The sequence below is a fragment of the Nicotiana tabacum genome, chromosome 3, assembly GCF_000715075.1.
Source record: "Nicotiana tabacum cultivar K326 chromosome 3, ASM71507v2, whole genome shotgun sequence".
In the NCBI taxonomy this organism is placed as follows: Eukaryota; Viridiplantae; Streptophyta; class Magnoliopsida; order Solanales; family Solanaceae; genus Nicotiana; species Nicotiana tabacum.
In genome coordinates this window covers 142,238,121-142,242,319 of record NC_134082.1, presented here as the reverse complement: position 1 = coordinate 142,242,319, position 4,199 = coordinate 142,238,121, and the positions used below count along the sequence as shown (strand labels likewise).

The following is a 4,199-nucleotide window of genomic DNA, read 5'->3' as shown; positions in this document are numbered from 1 at the left end:
AACTGCTTATAAAACTCCCATAGGCACATCTCCTTATAGACTAGTTTTTGGAAAAACTTGTCATTTACCTGTAGAGTTAGAGCATAAAGCATATTGGGCTATAAAATTGTTGAATCTAAACTTACTAAATGCAGGTAAAAATTGTCTATTGCAGCTTGATGAATTGGAAGAGTTAAGACTTACAGCATATGAAAATGCTAAATTGTACAAGGAAAAGACAAAAAAGTGGCATGACAAGCTCATCCGCCATAAAGATTTTAAAGTAGGAGATCAGGTTCTGCTATACAATAGCCGATTGAGATTATTCCCAGGAAAGTTTAAGTCACGCTGGACAGGACCGTATATAGTAACATGAGTGACCCCCTATGGTGCTATTGAAGTACAACATGCATATGGGGGAGACAAATTCAAAGTAAACGGTCATCGTTTGAAGCCTTATATCAGCAAATTCTTCGACAAACAGGCTTCAACAATCCTTTTTGCCTAATTTTTAAAATAAGTCGAGCTGGCGACGTTAAACTCAGAACTATTTTCTTCCCCTCTCTTTAATCTCTAAAAGTGCGTATTAGTAGTAATATATGATATTTTTTTTAATAAATATATATAATAAAATAAGTTTTTTTATATATATAAAAAAACAAAGTAAAAAAAATATTATATATATATATATATGTGTGTGTGTGTGTGTGTGAGAGAGAGAGAGAGAGAATGTTAATTACATAATATGTACTTATAACCTTTACATAATCATATCATGTAAGAATTGTGTCTATATTTATACTATATCATTGTCTAATTCCCATTTCTATTAAAATAATAATAATGATAAATTTTTTTTTAAAAAAATGAAAAAAATTTGACAAAACAAAGAACTCTCACAGTTACGTAGTAATGTAGATATACTTTTGAAACAGTTTAAATGTTATTAAAAAAAAACAGGGGGGGGGAGGGGGGGGTTAAGTGTTGTAAATCCTTTATCATATACCAATGCAAGTGTTGAGCCCGACCTTACAATCATTACCTGCTCTTGTTTCCTTCTCAATGTTGTCCATTTAATTAGTACTATTTTACTTTTACCTCAATCTCCAAGAAAACCACCTCTATCACCAGTCATATCTTTCATTAAATCCACAAATAGATATACACTATTAATCTATTATATAGCTACTTTTGATTATATATATATATATATATATATATATATATATATATATATATATATATATATATATATGTATATATAATATTAGAATAATATCAAACCATCCTTGTTAATGTAGATTACACTGAGATTACCAAATAACATATTTTTCTTTATTTTACATGGTTTAACCACTGTACATAAAATTATAATATTATTGATATTTGAAATATAAATTTCTTAAAAAAAAAATTTAAAAAAATAGAAGAAGAATATCGCAAAACTAGTTACACCTCCTCTGTCAAATCACACACAGTGATCGAGAAAATCAAGTTAGTGATAGCATATATTTTTACCTTTTCAACTCAATAAATACATTAAGACACCTACATCCTTATTCATCTATCCCAAAACAAAAAGAAAAAAGAAGAAAAACCAAAAGACAAACATCTTTTTCTCACCGTCATTTTCAATGTAAAGTAGATTGCCTGTGTCTTTACCTTTTCTTTCTCTGTTCATTCCTTTCATAAGTAAATTAAAAAATCTTAAAAAAAATGTCTTCTTTTAAGAGAACTAAATCAGGAAATAGCTTGCAAGTCCATAAGAAAAAACAAGATCTTGATCCTATAGATTTGATTTTCTCAGAGAGTTCCAGGAAAGTAGTTGAGGAATAGAGGATGAAATTTTTACCTACAGATGGAGATAAGGCACTGGAGATACTGAAACAAATCAGTTCTTTGGGCTGAGAATCATTTGTACAAGACCCAGGTACTTATGTTAAAGAAATAGTTCTGGAGTTTTATGCTAATATGAACAAATCAGAAGGGACAACTACAGTTCAAAATAAAGTGATACCTTTTAACCCTTCAATTTTAAATGAAATTTATAATTTAAGGAACCTTCATGATGAGGGAACCAGGCTAAAGATTGAAGGAAAGGATGAATTATTTTTGAAAAAAGCTGTTTAAAAATTATGTCCAAATGGGGTTGAGTTAATTTCAGGAACTGAAGAATATCCTTCACAAATAGCAGGGTCAAGTATGAGAGAAACAGGAAGGACATGGGGGAAGTTCGTAAGTTCTTGTTTATTCCCATATGTGAACAATTCCAATTATAATTTAAAAAGGGTCCTTTTGTTGTATGCTATTAGAAAGAATTTGTCGATTAACGTTGGGCGGATGATTTTTGATGGAATGATGAATTGTCGTTTTAGAGACGATTGTGAACACCTATATTTTCCATCAACAATCACTCGCCTGGCAAAAATGTTTAAGGTAGATACGGAAGGTTTTGCTGAATTACGAAATGGTTATCTCTTAGAACAGAGTTACTTGAATTTTTTAAAACCACCTCGAGGTCCAGCAAAGCCGGAGAATTCGAATGCAAGTGCTTCTTCACATGATGTTATGACTTGTATGAAACAACTGCTACAAGGACAAGCTGAAATGAAAAAAACAATTGGACGATTACAAAAGTGAACAAAAAATTCGTGAAGAAAGATTAGCGGCAAATATGGCACATGTCCTGAATGAATTAGCTGAAGCTAAAAGTTGTCAATCTTTTCATTATCAGACGTTGCGAAATGAATTTGCAGCCACTTCCCCCACCATCCATATGATTGGAAATTTCACGCGCCATGTTAATAATGCTATGAGGTGTTTTGACAATTCAAGTTTTCAGCATTATTCTTTTGCAGATCCGGGAAGTAGCAGTCTCCAAGGTGCGAGATTATATCCAACTCCAGAGCTTTCAGTGCCAATACCGCCAGCACCCCAGACAATCTTCGTTCCACAAAGAGTAAGTTCAACTAATTTTATAGGTGAGAGACCCTCTGTCCCTTTGCAACGCGATGGAATTGGAGACTTTGAAGTTGATTTTGACTTTCTCAATAATTATGAAACAAGAAATGGTGGTCAGTAACATTTACATTGTTCATCCAGGAGGATGAATAGTCCAAATGTGGGGATGGTTGAACTCTACTCAATCATTTCTTTGTTAAAAATGTTATGGTGTCTTTTTGTTGTCAGGTGTTCATCCAACAGGTAACATCATTTTGATAGTTATGGTAATAGCTTGTACATAGTCTAACCTGTTGGTTGCAATGAAACCCTGAATGTATGTTTAATGTAAGTTATTTTGGTACTTTGCACATTTACAACTAAAATGGCTTATTTCTTATCTTTCGTTATTATTAGTACTTACATATATATATATATATATATATATATATATATATATATATATATATTTATTTATTTATTTTAAAAAATAATAATAAATAAAATCGAATCACAACCGGTTACAACAAACTATAACCGATCCATAACCAAAGAAGCTCATAACCAAGCATAACAAGGCCACAACCAGCCATGACAAGTTCATATCCAGAAGATAACTGAAAACCTTGTCATGGCTTGCCTATAAAAAGGCATCGTTCGTGAAGGAAAAGATAGGAGGGGAATATTGAGCAGATAGTTTTTCTTTCTCTGTGTTCTTTAGTTTTGCTTCTGTTTCTTCTTTTAGCCATTACAGTGGTTTCATTTCTAGTTCCGAATGTATTGTAGTATTGGAAATTACCCTAGTTCCTGTTTTTAATTAAATAGGAGGAATTATTCTCTTGAATATTTCTTTCTATTTTCTTATTTAATGGGCAAGATTATTTCCGTTAGCGGTATTAGCTCCAGTATGGAGTAACTTTTCTTGTGTTGGGAAAAAGACAGATCTTAATATTTCTATATAATAGTTGATATTATTCCTCAAATTCACATGTTTGAGCTAGAATTTATTTAACTTTTATCTGCTTTTACAGTTAGAAGTTATTTAATTTATTAATATCTATCCATCTTGTATTACATATTAACTATTTATTTATTTTGTAATCGAAAGAGGCGGAAGAAATAATATAGTTAAGTGTAGTATTGATAAATATTAATATTTATTGAGTAACATCTATCTCTTTTATGTTATAATTAATTTTACACTTATTTGTAATCGAGAGAGGTGAATAGTGTAATAATCAGTTATAACAAGTAGGGTAACCGAAAGGGACTTACTAACA

At 31.0% G+C, this 4,199-nt stretch overlaps 1 long non-coding RNA gene across 1 annotated transcript; it reads left to right on the top strand.

The window, feature by feature from the left end:
- Nucleotides 1–1,566: 1,566 nt before the first annotated feature.
- Nucleotides 1,567–3,283, top strand: LOC142175112 (uncharacterized). Its single transcript, XR_012704330.1, has 2 exons — nt 1,567–1,909; nt 2,838–3,283. It is a non-coding gene; the product is annotated as an uncharacterized LOC142175112 (long non-coding RNA).
- The last annotated feature ends 916 nt before the right edge of the window (nt 3,284–4,199 follow it).